The 23,441-nt window shown below is 38.3% G+C and overlaps 1 protein-coding gene across 11 annotated transcripts in view; it reads right to left on the reverse strand.

Moving 5' to 3' along the window:
- SPOP (speckle type BTB/POZ protein) overlaps positions 1-23,441 on the reverse strand; it is a 58,310-nt gene that overhangs the window by 21,861 nt on the left and 13,008 nt on the right. For 3 of the 11 annotated variants that reach the window (XM_025170329.2, XM_088143493.1, XM_088143494.1), the window contains exon 2: positions 22,069-22,166. The exons of 2 other annotated variants lie outside the window; for them this stretch is intronic. The gene's annotated coding sequence lies outside the window, so the exon portion shown is untranslated. Of the gene's footprint in view, positions 1-7,041; positions 7,220-22,059; positions 22,167-23,441 lie in introns of those variants that run through there. 6 more of the 11 variants (XM_025170325.2, XM_025170326.2, XM_088143490.1 and 3 more) reach the window with 3 other exon arrangements.

Below are 23,441 nucleotides of genomic sequence, written 5' to 3' on the forward strand. Positions count from 1 at the left end.
CTGTAGCATCCCTAAGGTGCAGTGGCCAGAACTGTACACAGTCCCACCACAGATATGTGAATTTGGTCTATTTCTAGCAGCTGCATACTACTTTGATACTTTCAATGAATTATCCGTTGTGATTCAAGGACCTTTTTCTTGATCAGTCACTGCCAGTTGTCAATTTCATGAGGATGTCTGCCATCTTATCGGAGGCAGCTGAGTTTGCTGAGGAACCTCTGATAAGAATACTTTGTCAGAGGCTTTTAAAAAGTCAAAGTATTTCATATCTGCTAGGTCACCCTTGTCTAAATGCTTGTTGGTGCATCTAGGTTAGTGAGACAAGGCTTAACTTTGTAGAAGCCATGCCGTTTCCTTTCCACCAAAATTCATTCTGTGTTTGCTTAATTTCCTTTTAATACTATTTTCAACTTTCTTCTCCTAACAGATAGTAATCCAAAATGTCCCATAGTTTCCTGTATCACCCCCTGATCCTTTAAAAAAAAAAAAAAAATCAGGCTTCACACTGGCTGTTTTCCAATCCTCAGAAATAGACCTCAAGCTCTTTGGTGGATACAACTGGACCTGAGGAGTTATTTATTTGTAGTTTGCCAATTTGGCTTATAATGTCATATCCCACTGCCTATCACAATTCATCTGATGTCCTTCCTGGGGGCGGGGGGGGGGGGACAGCTCAGGCACAGGCATCTATCCTACATCCCTCCCAACCCCCATCTAAGTCAACAGCAAAAATTTATCCAATTTCTTTGCTAGTTCCCTATCCTCCTTTAGCACATATTTAATAACCCTGCTGTCCAATGTTTGTCTTAATGTTCTTTGCCATGTGCTCCTCAAATATTATTTTTGGTAACTCTTTAGAGACTGCTTATATATCTTCTGGCAGATTCTACATTTATTTTGTTCTCCTAATTTGGGTAAAAGTCTTCCTCTCTCTTCCCACTCCTCTCAAAGGAAGCCTTCTTGCCTTTAATGGAATCTCTGTTTCTGTTCAGCTCTAATTCTCAACTCTGATTCCAGTCTCTTTCTGGACTCTGTGGTATTTTTCCTGATATGAGGTACACATGCTGGTTGAGATTATAATGGCTTTGAATGATCTTCAAGCATTAGGGGAAAAAAATGAGCCTCTTGACTCTCCCTTTCAACTTTCTTCTCACCAATTCCTTCCTTTTTTTTTCTTTTTGGGAAGTTTGTTCTTCTGAAATCAAATGTCACCATGCTCAACTTTCTTAGTAAGCATCCACTTACATGCATACTGGTTATAGCATTATGATTCTTTGCATTATAGCATTATGAATTTTTGAACAAAATTTTGGGCACTACTTAAAATTAAGTTCAGTGTTGCATCTCTACTTGTTGGTTCTCTGAATAGCTGTTTCAGGGAACAGTCATTTATTGTATCTAGAAATTTGGTCTCATCATGTCCAGAACATGCATTTTCACAGTCTATGTGAGGATGAATGAAATTATTTATTGCTACTGCTTCTTTACAGTTAACAATCTAATTTCTTTTTCAATCAGAAGATAATCTTTTGTTTCTTGGATATCAAGTTTATGTGTGTGCAACAGCATATCCCTAGTACTAATTTGGAGGCTTATATGAACACCGACTGTGATTCAGTAAAAGTGTTCCCCCTAGTTGTAAGCCATTCTTTAGGAGACTATATGCCCTCTCTGATATACAGGGCAACTTTACTTCTAGTATGCCCTTCGCTTTCTTTTTTATAGTGGTTATATCCAGAGATAATTGTACTCCATTGATTATTTCCATTCTATTAGATTTCTGTAATACTGGCTGATCTATGTTTTTTCCAGCACCAAGCACTCCAACTTCCCATCTTGACTCAGAGACACCTGCTATTTGCATGTAGGCACTTAAAAAGAGCCTCATCCTTGGATTTTTATTTATTTATTTGTAAGCTGTGTCTCTCACTGTGACCCTGGGCAGTTTACAGAATATGATTTAAACATCAAATATCAAAGTAACAAAATAACAGAAAGGCAGACATTTCTTTGGCATGTACTTTTACCCTTCTGACCTTGTCGTTTTCTTAACTAATTACAGCCATTTCTAAGATACACATGGTTCCCCTTTGAACAGTTAAAAAAATTCTGTGATTTTTCCTATACTGGAACTCCTTTTGTCATGTTGACATTCCCACTAGAATCCATTTAAAAACCAATTTGCTACCATTTTTATATTATGTATAAAAGGATATAACCTGTGCCTCACAAATCTAAACCCCCTCCTCCTGGCATTGTTGTCTAATCCCTACATTAAGATTATTCAGCTCTGCCTAATTGGCCCTGTGCACGGAACAGATAGTTTTTCCAACAAAAGCACAATGACACTCCTAGATTGCAACAATCAAAATTTGCCTTCCCACACTTTCTGACTGTGGCATTGGTGCCAGAGTGACTATATAACTGACTCCTCCCCAACACTACCTACTGGAGCATCTAGATGGTTTGTGATGTCTGTAACCTTAGCATCAGAAAAGCAAATGCATCACGCACTTGGCATGTCCAGCACAAGGTGCTATTCCTCTAATAACTGAGGGTTTTTGGGGGGGGAGTGCAATCTCTTCACCCTTTAAATACTGTGCAAGAGAACCTTTTCCTCCTCCTCGTCCTTCTATCCCAAAATCATTTCTTGCAGCTTCTGAGGCATCAGAGAGCGAGATCTGCTGTCTTATCCCTGACTGTCTCTTTCACCAACTTCTGCCGTTCCTAGTTCCTGCAGTTCAAGTATATTGGTCTTAAAGTCATGAATTTGCTTCCTAAGACCCAGGAGCTCACTGCAGCAATCGCACACCCATAACTTTTGTCCAATGAAGAGACAGACATGATATTTTTAGCAATGTTTTTTAACTGATGTTTTATGTATTTATATATATTTATGTTTTTAATGTTTGTTGTGAATCGCCCAGAGTTCCCCCATTGGGGGGAGATGGGCGGTTGAGAAATTTAATAAGTAAATAAATAAATAAAGAAGGAGCAATACCACTGCTAGTTATATAACTGTATATATGTAGTTATTTGTATGACTGATGCTCAACTTGTGAGTCAAGTTTCATTCTTAGTGATAAAGAAGTATTGATGCTTTATCTGTTGGGATTCTCTTATGCTTGGAAAACTAGCTTCATAAAGGAATTTACAATAAAATTGTACAAAACCAATACAATTCAATTCAAATAAGTAAAACTGGTAAAAACAAAAGGTTAAAACTGAGAAATCCAGTATAAAAAGTAAATACCACAGAAAACCTTCTGAAATACAAACGTCTTTCAAATATATGAAAAAAAGAAAAAAAGCTTGATGGGCAAATTCTATGATTTTATGGTAGGTTCCCGCTTCTGGTGTCTGCCAGTCTGATCTTCAGGGATCTCTGACGCCTGTCTCAAACAAAATATGGTCACGGGACATAAATGATTGCCAAAACAAATGGGGACTAGGAGAAGGGTAGGGCTTCCAAAGTCAATACTAATATTTAAAGCTGAACCCTGAAATGGATGGGCAACTAATGTAACTAATTGAAGCATGTGCAGGTAGTACAGGTAGTCCCCAGTTTAAGGACGAGTTCCGTTCCCAAGGTTTGTTCTTAAGTCGAATTTGTATGTAAGCCAGAACAGTATTATTGTATAATACTGTATAAGTAGCATTGTGTAATGAACTCAAACCATTGTGTATGTAACTTGAATTTTGCTACAATAGGCTCTCCTCTTAACTATGGGTCGTCTGTAAGCCAGGTGTTCTTAACCCAGGGACCACCTGTACTAGTATTTTAATATTGGCAATGTCTGGGCAGGCTGACCCAATCAAATTTCCACTCTATCTTTAATAATGGACCCACATAATTTGCAGCACAATAATTAAGTCCTGATGTAACAGACAAATGGATAAACCAATTTGAAACCTTACATGCTGTTTCCAGATACAGTTCTGCACTGAAGATGTTACCTAGCCGGGTAATGAAACGTTTGCAAGAAAACAGCCAAGCTCAGAGAACTCCAAGGACTCCACAGTTTAACCCTGAGCTACACATATCCGCTTCTATAGATGCAGTTCTTCCAGTAAAGCCAATGAAATTGGTAAAAAACATTTTTGATAAAAAACATTTTTGGCATCTAAAGTAACTTCAGGATCTAAGGATATACCCAAACTAAGATTCTGAGTTTTCAAAGGAGAGAACAGCCTGTTTCAAATCAGCTGTTTATCTCGACTGTTCAGTGTATGAAATTAAATTGCTGACTGCACAATGCTTGCTATCGTCAGGTGCTCAAAAGTATTCATCCTGTTTACCTTCATAATAACCCTGTGAAACAGGTCATGATTATTTTCATTTTACAAAACAGAACCTGAAAGGGGAGGAAGCGCTTTAAAAAAGGCAAATAGAGATCCAACTACTTTAACTTGACTTCTCTGTAGCCAATTTCAGACAGCCAATATAGTTCCTTTTTGCACTAGAAGTTTCTCTTTTCCCAAATCCAGCCTCTTGCCCCTCTATCAACATCTCTGCTGCCAATAAGGAGACTGCCTACAGATGAAACCTGATGGAAGATTCAGTATTTTATTTCATTACATGATGGATTTAGTGATAGCAGTAAAAAAATGTTTGTATAAAACTGAGTCTTGACAACTGCCAATTTACATACCTCCACAAAAAAATACGTAATTAAAAAAATGGGTAGCTCTCAGCAAAGTGTAAAGAAAAGTTAGTGTCAACTAACAGAAGGTGTTGAAAAACATCACAAACAGACAAATCTGCACATACTGTAGACTGCAAGCCGATGAGAGTATTATCAATACAATTCGGAATTGCCAAAAGAAAATTAAATAGATTTTTCAAAAGGCAACAAAGCTTTCAGAAACTCAGCAGATATCAAGATTAGCCTGGAACAGAGAGATTAACATCATGCTTCTTCTCTCTCTCTCTTTCTGTGAAAAAAAGATTTCATACACTATTACGTCAGGGCATCAAATTAGAACTTTGAAAGTTATTAATTTGACTCTTCCTGTAGAGAACTCTTCAAAAGCAGCAGTCCCAGCCTTTTATGCAACATTCTGATACACAATTTATGGACACTTGCTGTGATTCAGCAATGAAGAAACAGAACTTGTATAAGCTCAGAGGCTAATCTCCTCGTACACCCAAGGCTCCAAGTGGTTCGTGGTGCTGGTGAAGAGTTCCAATCATGGCTAAAAATCTTCATAAGTGCCAGAATACAGCTTACAGGTATGTGAGATTTCTCCATTCCAAATCCCAATACATAGACAAAGAGTTGGTACACCACGCTAAGCCATAATGTTTATCTGACTTTAACTCAGTGGTTTATCTGATTTTAACTCAGCATTATAAATGAAACTGGGCACAATGACTTGTTTAAAAAATCATGGTTAAATGTACTATGTCAAATCCGCTCACCCACACCAATTTGAATTGCAGCCCTAAAATCCTGTAGCATTGGCTATGTTTACCAGCAATGATGGAAGCTGAAATTAAAAAACACCTGGAGGGCAAAAGGCTGCCTATATTTGGACAATGTTTTATATCTGGACATAAAATCCACAGATCAAACTCTAGATCAAGGTAGCAATTACAGTGATTGTCTGCACTTACATACTTTTGTCATACAAGACTTTCAATTTGAGGCATTTATGCCACCCTGAATGGGGCCCAAAGGTGCTCTCTGTATCTGACTGAACTGAGAGTCCATATGACCATCATATTTTGTTGTTGACACAAAGGGCATTGATGTACTAAAAGAGAACCAGCACATCTTCAAGTGCTTTTAATGTGCAGGCAGAACAAAGGTAAAAGTCTCTGGTATAAAAGTAAATTCTTATTTGAGTCATTTTGCTCCCTAATTTTCCATCATTGGCCTTTACAACCACACAAAAATTGCAGCCTCTCCAAGAAAATCTTAGAGAGGAAGACTGTTCACAATGGGCAGTGATCAAGACTATTCCAATCACAATGCTTTAACCACCTCTGTTCTTCACATCCATCATCCATCAATCTGTATATGTAAATAACTATACTCCTTTATTCTTCCTCACTGAGGGCAGAGACTACCAAATCCATATTCTCTGAAAATCTAAATCTCTGAAAGATAGCAAGCTATTTATAACAAGCAAATGAAGTACTTTATAATTCAGTATAGAATATGTCGGTTTTGAATAAACGTAATAAAATCCAGATTTCTAAGTAACTTATATGCCAGGCCCACTTTGAGTTGGGAGCATGAGCTGGAAAGTCACAGAAAAATTGAGGGTTAAAGGGTAACTGCAAAGAGAATAGATAATATGAGGAGCCCTTCCTTATGTATGAGACAAGGAGAACAATTTGAACTTGAATGAGAGAAAGTTAAATGACACTGACAATGTTTGGTGTCTGGATTTCTGCATTTAATTTTACTATTTTAAATTACAATACAGATTCCGGTTCTAGTAATTATTTTTAAATTTAAACTGAGCCCCACAATGAAAGGAAAAACAGAAATGTAAAATACCAGATTCCATACTTACCACTGTGCTTCTTCAGCTGATAAAAGAATAGATTCCACTACTAAAATAAACAGGATTGGAAAATATGTACAAGTCCAGGTTGACAGGGATTTAGGCACCTGGGAATTTCCAACCCTGACCAAGATGCTGCCTGCTGTACAGATTGTCAATTATATTAGCCAACAGAATTCCCTATTTTTATGCCAGTTTTCTATCTGTTTGTTTACTTCCCTTGTAAACTGACAACCAGCCTCCTGCTAATATTTCCAGCATGGCGCACTGGGCTATGCAGAGATCACAGTCCATACTCATATCTTAATCATGTCGTTCTTTAAGATTTTATTTTTATTTTTAAATATGCAACCATCTACTTTAAATTAAAAATGGCAGAATATAACAGATCCAATAAACCCAGAACCAGTAGCTTGGCAATTGTGCTCCTAAGATCATCTTGCCAAGATAAAGGAATTTAGAATATAAGTACAGCTTGTACATTCTTAATAGACCTTTCTTAAATTGGAAGAACTAATTACTTACCTGTGACTGGAATTCTTTGAGTGGTCGCCTGTGGATTCATACAAGTATGTTCCTGCAAAGAGCCTGCTCAGAATCTACCAGAAATTAAAGAATTCTTGGTAGGAGTGCCATCTTCCTTGCATATCATACATGACTAGACATGGCTCTTCTGGACTCCTCAGTTTCTGAGACCCACACAGGAAAACCATGAAGGAACACAGATGTCACTAAACAACATGAGGAAGGAGGGCAAGATGAGTGAATTCACAGATGATTACTTGAAGAATTCCAGCTGCAGGTCATTAACCTGTTATTCAACACAATCTCTGCAATTCACACAGAAGGGGGGTGGTATCTAGTTTATTACATAGTCTCACAGTCATAAGTGATTGAAGAAAGGATCACTCTCTCAAACACTGTATTCCTACTGACAGGAAAGACCAAGATGATAATGTGGACCAAAAGTAGACGGCTGAGCCAAAATAACCATTTGGTAAAGTTCTAGTAGAGAAATCCCATGAAGGAAGGCTTTATTTTTGTGCAAACCTGATAAAGGGTTTCTACCTAATTGCATAAAAAGTTCTTACGGAGGCTTATAAGAAACCAGGAAGACCTCCTCCACTTTGGCTCTGACAGGATTTTGAGACAACTAGGTTCTAGGTGGTACATCAGGGGGATCTATCCTGCCCCTGCTGCAGAAGCTCAGGCATTAGCAGTTGTCCTGAAATGCATAAAGATCAACCTTGGTGTTTATTTATTTGTGTGATTTATATCCAGCCTTTTGTACAGGAGCTCAAGATGGCACACACAGTGCTCCCTCCTCCTATTTTTCCCCACAACAATCCTGTGAGGTAGGTTTGGCTGAGAGAAAGTGACTGGCTGAGGGTGGACTAGAACCCGGGTCTCTGCACTCCTACTCCAACACCTTGGCCAACATGCCACACTGGCTCTCAAAGGGACCTGATACAAGACATAGCTGTGGGATGGAATGACTGACTGGGTGCAGCTTAGCTGGTCAATCAGAACATTACTGATTTACTGTCTATAGTTTGCCAAGATAAAAAATGAAATGTAGAATACATCAGTGCCATATCTGCAATGTGAAATGTAAAAGTGAAGCAGATTTCACACCAATTTGTTTATGTACCAGATAACCCTAGCATCTGGGCAGTTTGAGCTCAGAGGAAGCTTTCAAAAGCTTTGAGTGTCCTCAAACCATTAACAGATCCAGCCAACTGATATGATGCAACGCCTCCAGAACAGAATAAGCTCCTTGGATGTATAGGGATGAAGAGGTGTTCCCTACCAGGACACAGAAGGATCAGTAATGCAAACCTATATCAGGGAGGGAAACACAAAGGCTACAGCCAAGCCTTGATGAGATTATCTAATTACAAAGTGGGAGAAAGATACAAAGCTACCTGACAAGTGAATTTGAAGGGAAAGTGTGCATGTACCAAACTTGTAAGGGGCAAATCTGAAGATGGGTGAAACACAGAAATAGTTGGAGGACAACATAGTCCTCACTCCTGCTGCTGAGGAGATAAACATGGTAGAAGGCAAGTGATTCTCCTGGAACCATAGCTGTTGCTCCTGAAAACCATCAGACATCAATAAGGAACTTTATCAAAGGCTTTGTGGAAATCCAAGTATACTGTTCTGATAGGATTACCTTCATCTATGTGTATATAAACACTCTCACAATCTCAAAAAGCTTGCTAACACAGGATTTATTTTTGTAGAATCCATGGTTTTCCTTCAGAAAGGCTTGTTCCTCTCTATGGTTCATTATTTCTTCTTTGATTACCATTTCCAGCAATTTATCTAGAACCTAACCCAATTTCCTGGGTCTCTTCAGGTCCCTTTTTTAAAACTAGTGTCACACTGACTATCTTCCAGTCCTCTATCACTGAGCCTAACTTGAGATATATTACACAAGCAATCATTTATAGAGAGATTGTGAAGCTAACAATTGCCCTGCCGGTTCTCTTTACAGGACCAGAACAGGTTCAGGATTCTACAGCATTACCATCATCTGCTTCCCAGTTACAAAGGAATGTTGTCCCTTGGAACCTCTTCAATATGACTCCTTGGATGGATTTTATGTATAAGCACTAGAGGGAAATAGGATTCTGAAGGGAGAAAAACTGCTTCAATTTCCTTATTTTGTTAACTGTGGTTTGGTACTGTGAGATAGAGCAGGGAGATGGGGAACATATATCAGGGAGAGGGGGCTGTGAGAGATATGATGGGAGGCTGCAATTCAGACACGGAATGGAAAAGAAGGCAGGGCATAGATTGACTTCCCTTCCCTTCAGTTTGCCCCCTAACCAGAGAAGTCAGAACAGGATACCAACCTAAAGGCCCTGCCTTGTAACTTCAGATTCAGCTGTTCATAAAATATGCTTATCTAGGATTTAATCCTGAATGACAGCACTGACCTGGTTTATGGAGATCTGGCTGAGAGAGGAGGAGAGAAATATAATGCCATGAATTATAGAGACATTTGGAATCTCCATTTCACCAGTCACCACATTTTTTTTTAGAATTTCCCCTTTTTTATATCCAGAAGGTAATATCCAGAAAATGCTAGGGGTCTGAAGATAGCTGAAGGAGCTACTATAGCTTCAGAATCTGTTGCTTAATAACTTCCCTGAAGATTGGCTCACAAATAGGGTGAATGATTGTAATCAACCTGTTTAGCAACTGTTTGCAGGGTCTATAGCAGTTTGCTGCATGTCCTTCCTGAAAGTAGAATGGGAATAAAGATTGCCCATCCAAGGAGGGACATGTATTTTTTCCCCTACCAGAGTAAGCCTAGCCAGGCAAAGGAAGTGGCAGCTTGTCACTTGATCTCCCTTTCCATTGACAAACAAGTCAATCAACATCTATTAGGCATGATAACTAAAGGAACTTGAAAGTTCAGAGCCAACACCCAGATACTGAAGACAGACAAGATCCGGTTACCTCCATCAAGACCCTATATTTGTGAGCTTTGAGGCCTTGAGCTGCTATGGGTAGGAACTCTGGCCTAATTCAGCAAGTTAACTCTGCAACGTTCTTACACTTTCATAGAATGCAGATGGCAATCATGGATGCTCAAATTTTATAAAGCTACTTCAATAGCAAGAGAATCTCCTTCAGTACCTTGCTTGTCACTGGAGAAAAAAGATACATTTCTTGGTCCGTTCATGTTGCTACTTGCCTGTTAGATCCCTCACCAGATTAGTTCATAAGGTTATCTACAGATTTTGTCTTCTAATGATCACTCAGATTATTCTCTTTTGCAGGAGGAATTCTCATCATCATAAAGGAGGAAGAAGCAAGGTCCTTGCTTAGAAAAACCATTGTTGGACTCAACTGATGTTAACAACTATTGGCTAGTGTCCAATAGCTGATACTTAGTCAAGCTAAAAAGTAGAGCTGCAGCTCCAAGTGCAGCCCTCAGATGAACAGATTACTTTGATCTTTCCCAGGCTCAATTTAGATTTGAATATGGCATGCAGAAGTCCTTGACCATCTTGTTCAAAAAATAGAACCAGAAAAGAGAGGAACATAACTATTTTGTTATTCCTGAAACATTCAGCAGCTTTTGACCATGACCATGTTATCTTGCAGGAGTATCTGGGGGAATCTGAGAGCTGAAGGCACTACTCTTCAGTTATTCTGCTTCCATCTCTCTAGATGTAATCAGAAAGCAATAAACAATATTCTCAACACTTTATGAACCAACCTGGGAGGTTCCATCTGCAAGGTTCCATCTTGTCTCCCACATTATTTATCATCTAATGAAGTGGCTGGGAAGGATCATTTGCAAGTTTGGAGACAGCTGTCATCAGTATGCTGACAGTACTCAGCTATATTTCTCCTTTTCTGTGAACTCAGAGTTGGAAATCACCAAAGTCTCAGTGTGTCTCCAAACTACAAAGGACTCACTAAATGAGCGAACAAGGAGAGCTAACAGGAGTTTGACAATGGAGTTTAGGAAGCAGTCCATAACAAATTGTTTAAATCATGAATTTATACATGGCTAAATTCAGCCTGAGAAAGAAACAAGAGGAAATTGAAGCCTTTAAAGTGATGTGCCTTTACAAAAGTAATGAATAAGCAGCAGTATGATTTACAAAGTTTGTAGCATGTTTGTGTTCCTATCTTAGAACAATCTGGCATATATTTGTAGCAGCCCTTGAAAAAGAAATCAGAAGACTGGAGCAGTAAGTGGTCACATTTCAGCCGGTAAGAGAAGATGAAGATTTATCTGTTCAAAGAAAGGAGACTCTACAACAGAAACTGACAGTGGAAACAGCTCTTCATAAGGAAGACAATCTAACAAGAGAAGAAGCCCAATGGACAAGAATGAAACAGATACAAGTGATATACAAGATACTCTGTGGCACCAGACTTGTGAAATTGTTTTAAGGCCCTTGCAGAACAAGAGATAGGACAGGCTACATTATTGGAGTATAGCAACAATCTATGAGGGATGCTGTAGTAAAAGATACCTGCACTGTGCATTTGGTTGGACTAGATGGTCTCCAAGGCATCATGCCTTTCGAAAACAAACCACAGATCTTTCAGAGGCATGAAGTGGTAGTAATGAGACTTCAATTATCCCACCATCTGCTTGGAGACAAGTGTGATTTTTAGACAAAATTCCTAACTTATCTTAATGATAAATCTGCCTCATGACAGCCCTCAGATATATCATGTTCTCCAAGCTAAACATATCCAATACCTCCAACTACTCCTTATAAAATATTTTCCTTCCCTTATCAATTTGGTTGTTCCTCTTGAGACACACTAGATTGTCAATGTCCTTCCTAAAATGTATTTATTTTATATTTCAAATTTAGATGCTGCCCATCTCACAAAAAGTGACTCTGGGCAAATGCCCAGAACTGGACTGCATTATTCGTACAGTATGGCCTGACCAAGACAGAGAGAGATGATGACTTCTCTTGATCATGACCCTATACTTCTGATGTAGCACAGGTCTGCATCTCTCTCTCTCTCTCCCCCCCCCCCTCCCCCACTGCTGCTTCACATTCAGCCTGTAATCCATCAAGGCAGCCAGATCTTTTTCACATGTGCAGTTACCCAATATGACCTCACCTATCTTATATTCATGCCTTTGATTATTTCTATCCAAATGAAAGTCTTGGCACTTGTCCCTGTTGCATTTGCCCCTGCACCTGTTCTTGGGGATTATTCCTGCTTGTTAGGATCTTCCTGAATCTCCATATTGATCTCTAGGCAGTTCCAACTCTACAATCCTATAATTGGATATTGGAGAAAAAGCTGAAGTTGAGCCCCAATGAGGTAGAGCTAATAAGGATTCTGCAGGATGGTCTCCAGGACTTGGAAAACATATATGTTCTGGATCAGGTTGCATTCCCCTTCAAGGAACAGAGTTGCAATCTGTGGATTCTCCTGTATCCAGTGCTGATGGTTGACAATCACATAATATCAGGAGAGCTTTTTATAAGTTTCAACTGGTCCAAAGCAGGTGCTCATTTACCTATAAATTGGTGCTGGTGACTTACACATTAATAATCTCAAAGCTAGGCTACTGCACCAATGCTTTCTTTGATATAATTTTCCTATATAGGGGAATATAATTTTCCTATATAGGGGAGTACAAATGTTTCAGATTTGAACTGTTTTGAATTTGAAACTACCTCAAAATGAAAACATTTCTAAAAGATTGAAACAGCCTGTTTCACACTCAAGATACAATCTTAAGGCAGGATGTTTTGAATTTAAAACAGTTTAGATTTGGGATGTTTTACACACCAACAATCCCATATTACTTCCACATTGAAATGACTTCACTGGTTGTCTTCCAAACCCAACTGAAGATGCTTGCAATCTTTCCAGAGCACAGGCAGAGGTTTCTTTTATCCCAACATCTTTAGCTGACTTTGTCATTTAGGCTTCATAAAGGCAATGCATGTTCACAAGAGCTACACTTCATTCCATTTCCCTTTTGCTACAGTTCAGCTGCTTGTACCAGGGAATAACCGTTCACAATTAAGTGGTAGATTTACACAGGTAAAAGGTTTTTAATAAAGGGGAATATGATTGTGCATTAGTTAGGATTGTCTCCCTTCATATCTACAATCTTGGTAAAAATGAAGAGTCCATCTGAACCTACACAAAAAAACTTTTCCTTGCTACTAAGTACCACAGAGTAAGGGATAGAAACACAGATACAAGATATATAACATCAGTGAAAGTTAAATTCTATGTAGTTCTATAACCAGACTGGTTAGCCTATTCTATTCCTCTCTGCCAATGCCCAGGGGCAATTCTTACTCTGAGACTTACTCAAGACAACCACTTGAGTTCAGAACTATTTCTGAGAAACTAAGACACAAACAGAAGGGCAATTATCCACTGTATTGTATCTTAACACTCTTGCAAATCTTTATTTTAACTGATGCAATAACAAATTTGGTAATAGTTCACAAAGTATAGGTTCCTCTATTTTAAGAGAAGTCCAGATTTCTCAGAGATCCAGACTATCCTATCTCAGAGGCAAAATACTTACAGAATATGCATTAAGGCAGTCTACAGAGGGGAACAGGGTCAAGGTAGCATTGTTTTCTGTACCTCTAACTCCTTTGGCTTGGCACATGGGTATCTGTATTTTTCCACTGCCCACTTATTTCTGCTTCTTTATACTAGATGTCCAAATTGGAGCCACTCCAATAAGAAAAGACTCTAAGCAACTCTCATACTCCTCTACACTACAGGTAGTCCTCAACTTATGACCATTTATTCAGCAACTGCTTGAAGTTACAACCGCACTGAACGAAGGGACTTACCACCGGTGCCCAAAGTTATGGCTGTTGCAGTGCCCCAGTGATCACGTGATCAAAATTCAGGCACTTGGCAGCCCGCTTGCACATACAACCACAGGGGCGCTTCAACTCCCCCCGCCATCTCCCTCCTAACTATGCCCTTTTGGCCCCTTGCACTCCACAGCCTCTGCTGCCCTAGCTGACCTTTGCCATCTTCTTGCTCCTGCTGCTGACCAAGCATGCACGGGCTGGCCATTTGTGAGGCAGCTGCTAGCCGCGCGAGGCTTTCTTCCCAAGGTCACGCCAGGCGGTTTCCTTGCGAGATCTGGGGAAGATGGCCTCATGTGGCCAGCAGCTGCCTCATGAAGGCCAGGATGGGCACACCTTGTCAGCAGTGGGAGCAAGAAGACAGCGAATGTCAGCTGGGGTGGCAGAGTGCAGGCCTGAAGAGGGCTTGGAGTGCGGGGTGGTGAGGGCGGCTGGGACTGGGCTGGGGCTTCCTGGGGCACGGTTTGCGACACACTATTGGGCCGGGCCGGGCTTCGCGTGACACAAGGGAGCTTCTTGGTGTGCTGCAGCTGGGGCTTTTTGCAGCCCCACAGCCATGGCATGCCAGGAAGCTCCTTTGTGCCGTGCAAAGCCCAGCCCCAGCCCAGCCTAGCAGCATGGAACAAAGGGGCTTCCTGCCATGCTGTAGCTCTGGGGCTGCAAAAAACTTGCAGCCCCAGAGCTGCGGCATGCCAAGAAGCCGCTGAGCCACAGCATATTCTCCGGCCTTCCTGAGCTCATGCCACAATGAAGCATCCCCCTCCCCCAGCACGTGCACAGCCTGCACCGACCCTCCCAGGCTTCCCCTTCCTCATGGCACCTCCGTGCTCCTTACCTGGGACTTCCACCTCTTCCCATTTAACGACCCATGTGTCTTGGTGTTATGACAGCAACTGGGACTGCCCACATTGCCATTGCTAAACAATGCAGTCACATGACATCACACTTTATGGCCACATTGCTTAGCAATGGAAATTCCGGTCCCAATTGTGGTTGTAAGTCAAGGACTACCTGTAAGGTTAAAAAAAAATACTACCAAAAATAAAAAAGAAACAAAACCATTATGATAAACAATCACTCCAGAGGAATGACCAAACACAAAGCATAATTCCATAATTCATAGCAAATCTATTTCCATGGTCCTCTTAAGGGTTTTAAAACTACTGCAAATAACAGTCTTATTTCAAACTGGCAAGTTGTTCCCAGAGTAAGGGTCAGTTTTGTGAAAGGTAAAACCATAAGCTGACCAGGCATAAGTAGGGGCTGCAGTTTAGTTTGCAAACTTGCAGCAGGGAGAAAATTAAGAAAAAAAAACAAACTCTTCCTCTCCTTTAAATGCTTTATTCTTTCAGTTTTTATTCTGTCTCTTGGCATCCAAGGCAGCTAACAATAAAAATATAACCATTTTTAAAAGTCAGTATTTTAAACAACTCAATTAACAGAGAGGTAAAAAAAAAAAAAATCACTTTTTCAAACACTAAGCTATTCCTGCATGTGTCAGATACCATTTTTCTTGAAAACCTGTTCTGTAGCAAGACGATTTTTGAATTGCAAAAAGTGATGTTCAAAATACTGTAAATGTAGAAAAGAAATGGGATGAATCCATTCCAGCAGGATTTGTTCACTAATACTAGCTTTTCTCTGTAAGGTAAAATAATTTATTTAAGAAAAAGGGACAAGTCAAGAGATTTGAATTAGTTATGGTATTTTATCATTTTTCAGCATTGGATATAAAACTGTACTAAAGAGGGCAAAAAGCCTGCCACTACTCACAGGTGTTGATATGCTGTCAAGTTAAAGTACTTACTATAGCCACAACTTCAATTAATCAAACCTGTATATGACCTAATTAAAATCATACACAGATTACTCTTATTCATGGCATACCGTTGCAGTTGAACTACAGATAACAACTCCACAGATGATAATACCATAAAAGAAATGTACTGTATACTTGCACAAAAGCTCATCCATCATTTTGCACATGCATAAATATACAAAACCCACTCCAAAACTGTGGGTACATGAAACCCTTTAAAATGGATAACAAGGTCTGGTCAGTATTTTCCAAGTGCAGATATGTGAAAAGCTGGATAACAAGATCATGGATAGCAAAGGCCACCTACGTATCTACTGCCAAGTTCTATTTTTCATTCTGATTGACTTATTTACTGGGAAAATTCAATCCTCCCACTGCCCCTACAGTGATGAAAAAAAGTTTGTGAACCCTTTAAACTATCTGTAATCCTGCAGTACTGTGACCTACAATGTAATCCAAATCCCATCTAACTTCTATTAATAAATAAAATGATTCTGGTTAAACAAACAACAAACAACGAAAAAATCTTATTCTTTATTGAATGCACTGAATCAACATTCACTGGCCTTCTGTGAGTATGCAAAGCTTAGTTTTAGTAACCAGTGGCACCTGTACCTATTGAACAGTGCCATGCAATGCCTGCAGGTATTTTGGCCCATTCCTCTTTGGGCTGTCTTGCATAAAACCCTTGCTTCAAATCATGCTATAGATTTCAGTTAGGTTAAGATGAGTTTTGCTTTGGCTTTTCCAAAATTTCTTTTTTTCTTCTGCTTCAGCTATTCAGTTTTGATGTATTTGTGTGTTTAGGATTATTGTCATACTGCATGACTCACATTTGTTTCAACGTTACCTCTCAGACAGTTACCCTGACATTCTCCTATAGAATTTACTGGTACAATCCATTAATTAATTACTCAGGAAAATGACAGAATAGTCAAAATTGTCATAGCTTGGTAAAAAAGCAGTAGTAAAAATGTCTCTACTTCCTTGCTTCTTACATCTCTTCCAAACAATTCCTACATATATATCGGGAAAAAACTCTGAACAAAGTTATTAATAAATGCATTCATTCATATTATTATTATTATTATTCCCCCCCTTGATGTGGTTGTGCGGCTTGCGTGCTCTGAGGAGGATGAGACCTATGCCAGAGGTTCAACTATACTGGACAGGTCTTATCAGAGGAGCTAGACGAAGAGTGTCTCTCCCATAAACAATATGGTGAGACGTAATTTACAGAAACCCATACTGGATCGGTCATCGCCCAGGTCAACAAGGACCATGCTAGGTATTCTAGTTTCTGAACATCTGGTGACAAGTGGGCTATAGGACTCATGACTGCTGGCTGAGCAACCAGGGGGAGCAGCTGCAGAACTACTGGAAAAAAAGTTGTCTATCTGTTGCGAATATACAAAGACTGAAAACAAATAATGATCTGCTATTACGAATCAAGTCCAAAGAGAAGAGGATATCTGAAAAGAATGCACCACTTCTGGAAAGAACAACTTCCAGAATCAGAAATAACTGAACAGAGACTAGCAGATCAACGTCGATTTATAACACAAAATAAAGTATTCACAGAAGTAGAATTGGAAGAACTGCAAAGGTCTACCCAAGGCAAAGAAATCGAAGCCTTGCCAGAAGTAGCTCAGACAGTAGAGCTTTCTCCTCAGAAAGAACAAAGCCAAACAGTGGACCACCTAATTAGCTGTTGCAAGAAGATCACACAGACTGACTACAAACAACGGCCTGACAAAGTAGCAACAATGGTGCATTGAAATATCTGCAAGAAATACCATTTGCCTACAAGCAAGAACTGGCGGGACCACAAAACAAAGTAATAGAAAATGAAGAAACTAAAGTGCTCTGGGACTTTAGAATTCAAACAGACGAGTACCTGCCACACAAACCCCAGACTTAACAATTGTTGATAAGAAAGACAAAAAAGTCTGGATAGTGGACACTGCAATACCTGCAGACAACAGAACAGAAGAGAAAGAACTGGAGAAAACCACAAAATATAAAGACCTGCAAATAAAAATAGAACGACTGTGGCAAAAGAAAGCAAAGATAGTACCAATAGTTATAGGCACCTTAGATGCAATCCCAAAACAACTGGAGCACCACTTGAACACCATCAGCAGTGACAAAATCCTCATCAGTCAACTGCAAAAGGCGGCTTTACTTGGAACAGCTTATATCCTGCGAAGATACCTTTAACACCATCAAACAACATCTGCCTATCCCTGGCCCTTGGGAAGGACTTGATAGGTGGATAAAAATGCCAAATCCAGTCTAAACATCTGGCTGACTGTGACCAACCATAATAATTTTAAAGATTCTCTATAAAAACACTAATAAATAACACCTTCTAATTCCAGTATTAAATTTCATTATGATGCTAACCACATCAATAACATTCCAACAGAAGAAAATATCTGTAGCTCAGGACTAAACTGTGGAGTTCTTGGTGCTCTCTGAGCTTGGTTGTTTGCTTGCAGATGTTTCAGTATGCAATGACACTGATGATGTTACCTAGTTGGGTAATGAAATGTCTGCAAGCAAACCACCAAGCTCAGATAGCACTAAGAACTACATCAATAACATTTTCTTGGCTTGATAAGTTCAGAAGAATTAACACCTTGGTTAAAGATGAATTGTATAAATATAGCACCAGCAAAAATTAGGGCACCTTCTTTTGCCAGAGATGTTTATTAAAAATGAAAGATATTCAAAAGTTCTAAACATGTAAGTAACTTGGAAAAGATAGATCGCTAAATTAAATCAACACTATTACCACTTCAATCCTTATATTTCATCATGCCTTTTATGATGATTAAAATTAAACAGTATCAGGGTTGGGAAATAATGGGCACATTTTAAAAAATACATGATGGAAATATTTCTAAAACAATTAGAAATAATATAGGGTATATGGCTTATTCATGGTTCAAATATATCAACTTTTGCACTTCACTGCAATCCAAGCAGTTAGAACACAACTGACTAAAGCTATGATTAAATTTGAAGTTTGGCTAAATTCATCATCTAATAAGACAAAGGGAGAACTTTAAAAAAATTACAACATTTTTCTAGAAGAAAGACAAACTTTTTGAATGGGTTGAAAACAATACAGGAATTAGATATAAAAGTATCTCTACCTATGACTTATGATTATCCTACTGCCACAAAAAAAGTAATTAAACTGATTTTAGCCAAAATAAGGGAAAACTCATTGAAAATATTTTATAGATTGTATTTAATAACAAGGAAACTTAACATGATAAATTCTAGTATAAATTCCATGTGATGGAGAAAATACAGTGGTACCTCGGTTCACGAACTTAATTCGTTCCGCGACTCTGGTCGCGACCCAAATCAAATTTTCCCATAAGGTTCAATGTAATTATGGTTAATCCGGTCTGACCCCTCCGAATTTGGTCACCAACCAATTTTGGTTGCGACCCGAATCAAATTTTCCCATAAGGTTCAATGTAATTACAGTTAATCCGTTCTGAACCATATGTATTTTTTTTTTTAAACCACAAAAATATGACACAAAGTACAGTACGAAGAGGGAGAACGCTAACCTTGCTCAACGCGACTTCTGGCGTGGAGGAGAGGAAGGCGGGTGGAGAGGCGGTTATTGCTTGGAGGGAGAGTCCCCCTCCCTACAGGAAGCCACGACCACGTGTCACGGCAGGGAAAATAGCCACGGATCCTGTTCGTCACCCGATCCTGTGTTCGCGAACGGAAGCAAAATTTTGCGAACGGTGCTGTTCGTGACCCGAATTGGTCATGAACAGAAGCATTCATGACCCGAGGTACCACTGTATAAAGTAATAGGTATATATATATGGTGGTCTTGCAGTTATGCAACTGTCTGGGACTGAAATCTTCATTACAATAGAGCAAATTACAACCGAAGCTATTGAATCCAAAGCTAGCTTTACTAAGCTTTTTGATAATCAAGAAGACACCTTAGAGTACAGCTTTTAGATGGTTTTATTAATTGCAGCCACATAGGTAGTGTGTATGGAACACAGGAAAGAATTTCAGTATTTCCATATGGTGGCAAATATGTTGGAAAACCACTCTAATGGAAAAGTTAACCAATAAAAGACATCAATATTATGAAAATGCAGAAAAGGGTTTAAACTTATTTTCACAGCAAAGGCAAAATGAATGTCTAGTACCACTTCTAGATTCCTAGATCAGTTAATTAAACAAGGTTGCATGTATTTTGATTCCTTTACTGTATTGTAAATAAAATATTTAAAAAGTAAAATAAATTTTGTTGCAAAAATTAAAAATAAATATATATGGCTTTATTTATTCTAATTTAGATCAAAAGGCTCAATTTTTAAGGCCATTATGCTGAATTGCTATTATTATTGATTTTGTTGTTAGCTTATTGTGTATGAAATTGTACATGTTGATATCTTGTTCATACATATTTAAACTCATTTTTCAATGTCCCCACTGCTATTTTGTTATTAAAACAGATAAATTACAGATCCTAATCTGTACAGCAGAAAATATACCATGACAAAAGTAAGAAGAAAATACTTACATTCTATTTTGTTGCTATTATAAACTGTGTACCCCATGCCCCCCTCCCTTAATTACTACACCTAGCAAAGAACAAAATCTTTGTATTTTTAATGAACTTAGGGGAAAACAAAAATTCCTGATTTATAAAACAACATCTTCCTGCCTTATGCATAATCCTTATTTCTCTTATTTAATTATATTAGCATTATTTTTCAATGTTGTGCCTTTTTTAATTTTAAAAAAGCCTTGCAATTTCATACAAGAATTTAAGCCTCCAAAAAGCTATCTAAACATTAAAATCCTTTATTCCTGGAATATTGCATGAGTTGTGCTCCTCTGAGCAGCAAACTTTTTAGGACAAGTAGATATTTTCTCATGAGTTTGAAGAAAATACTAATGCATGGAAAAGGTATTTCCAAGGACTGGAAGACCATCCTGCTTTGCTAGGAGATACAGTATATGTGTGTTCAGCATATTATTTCATATACCCAAAAACATAACACAGATTTTGGTTCAAATTAAATAATGTATCATAAATTATAATGGTAAAATCCCCTGACCCTTTATACTCCATCTGCATGCAGAAACATGTTTTCTATTGCAGCATATTCACTATACTCATTATTCAGAGGGCAAGAGATAAGAGAAGAAAAAGAAAACCTTTTTTCCCTTCCCTGGCCACAGCAATAGCTATGTGGTTCTCCTGATTTGTATCAAATATTAAACACAAATATTTACCCTAATCTAAAAACCACCTGCCAGGTATAAAATTATATGAACAGGTGGCTTTGGTGCCTCAATAGTGAGGGCAAGGAATACACCCCTTAACTTTTACTTCACAAATTCCAAGCATCAGCTTCAGCACTAAAACAATTTTTGAGAGCTGTGCTGCTCCAATTACTGATACATCATATTCTAGTCATAAAAAAAAAAATGAAGCATATCTTCATGACTGTAATATTTTTAAACATGTTGGAAAATATCGCTTGGGCCAGAAAAACTGATGAAAAAAATGTGCACTGCCTCCATAGGAATTATCAGTACAATTCTATACATGACTATTCAGAATCCTCTTGACTTCATGGGCCTTACAAACACAGAGGTGCAGCCTAAGCTCGTAATTCATGAATATGCATGCAAGCACACACACAGAGACATGCATCTGATGAAATAAGCTACAGTTCACAAAAGCTTATGCCTTTTAACAACATCTGTTAGTCTGAGAAGGTGCTATCAGATTCCTTCTGATTTTGACATACATATACAGTAGGTGGATATGTGACACCAGTTACACAGAACAAGGCCATGGTATAACATGAAATCATGACAAAGCACAGACAATCACTTTCTTCTTTCTTACATGACCTTGCAATGTTAAACTTCTATCAATAAGTTTAGCTACATTCCACATTTCAACAACAAGGGAATGGAGAGAAAATTTAACAGTTGGCAGCACCATTTTTTTCCCTATGGAGGTTTGCCAAAGTTCAAGCTACAATATGTTGCCTAGTACTTTTGAGAAAATCAACACAAGGCAAACTCCTCCAATGTAAATTTCATTTACAAAACATTTCTTTTCAACATGTGCCCATGCAGTAAGATTTAAGATGTATCTTGTCCTGCACAACTGTAATTTAGCACATGTCCTAAGACATGATAAATTTTACAGTTTATCATGTAAGAATACAGAAAAAAATGCTCCCATGTTTTAGGTGATCATTGTAACTTGAGTCACTACAGTGTAAGATGTGTATTTTTTGATGAAGCAAAAGCAAAAAGGAAAAAAGGAAAAGGAAAAAAAGCAAGCCTTGATACCTACTGCACCTGGTCAGCTGGGTCCATAGAATATTAGCAGACAGAAATGGAAATGGATCAGGGAGACACCCACACCATAGACAGTGATGTCACCTGTAATATGAAACCTTTAATAAAAGAGAAAGGTGTTAGGGATTTTAAAAGTAGGGAAAAGTGGGAAAATTGCAAACAAACTAACTGTAACATACAATAGAACCGGTAAAAAAAATGGCAAAAGACTGTGCATATAATTAGTGGAAACATGTATACAGGGAAAAATAGGACAAAGACTTTGAAAATCAAGCTGTAAAAAAGCTGGGGGGGGGGGAGAGGAAGAACAGTTACTTAATGAACAAGAAAGAAAAATAGTTACTGATGCTTTAAAAAAATTGCCACAGCTCTATTAATTGTACAATTAATAGAGCTATGGCAATTTTTTTAAAGCATTAGTAACTATTTTTCTTTCTTGTCTTTATCTTACCCTAACGTACAGTGACTCTGTACAAAGTACACACATGTGGGTGCTAAAACGATACTGAGGCAATATTCTGGAAGTTCTCTATGGAAGTAGCAACCATAAAGTTTAGCAGAACTACTTTTGACTGTTCTGAGTTGAAGATAACTAGATGATGCCCAAATAATATAGCCTTCCTGGGGGGACATTTAGCTGCAAAATAGAAAGAATCAAACTGGACAGAGAGAAGGCAGAAGCAATAAACCAGTACCTAAAAAAATAAAACATTTCAAAATACATGAACAAAAATGAAGAATTACTTTTTTAAGGTTTTAAGAATTCACGTGCCAATTATTAATATAATTGTTGAATATGCAACCAAATATCCTAATTTATAGCAGGAGAAGACAAGTGGGAAATTCCTTTCTTTAGAAAAAGTTATTCTTTTAATCTTAAACATATATTCTATCAATAGAGTGAAATACAGCAAACCCCACCCCCATCCCAATATCAGTAGGCAAGACAACACCATTATCTTAGAAAAGCAGCACTTAATATTCCACGCTAGACAGACATCTTTATAAAAATTCAGATGGATTATATACAACATATCTCTTATATGTTTGTTTCCTTTTAAAATGACATAATCAGAAATATTTTAAAAATATTCATATTAGGACACAAACCAAGCCAACATAAGAGACAATAAATACTATTTAAACAAAAGCATTTCAACATCATAATCAATATGCCAATTCGACAATGAAATGGTTACGCGCTCTCAAATTAACTCATAGAGCCAAAGTCAGAACTTAGCAAGACTCCAGTTAACACAAAGATCCTCAGCGCTATCAATGGCTACTATGTTAACTTCACATAGCTACCTATGCAACTAAAATAATAGTGCACATGTATAAAGTAGTCTGTTTCTGTATACGTGCCTCAAATC

This window comes from Python bivittatus, unplaced genomic scaffold (genome assembly GCF_059951505.1).
Source record: "Python bivittatus isolate LINGU-HERP-01145 unplaced genomic scaffold, Pbiv_v1 ctg000410_np1212, whole genome shotgun sequence".
Lineage (NCBI taxonomy): Eukaryota > Metazoa > Chordata > Lepidosauria > Squamata > Pythonidae > Python > Python bivittatus.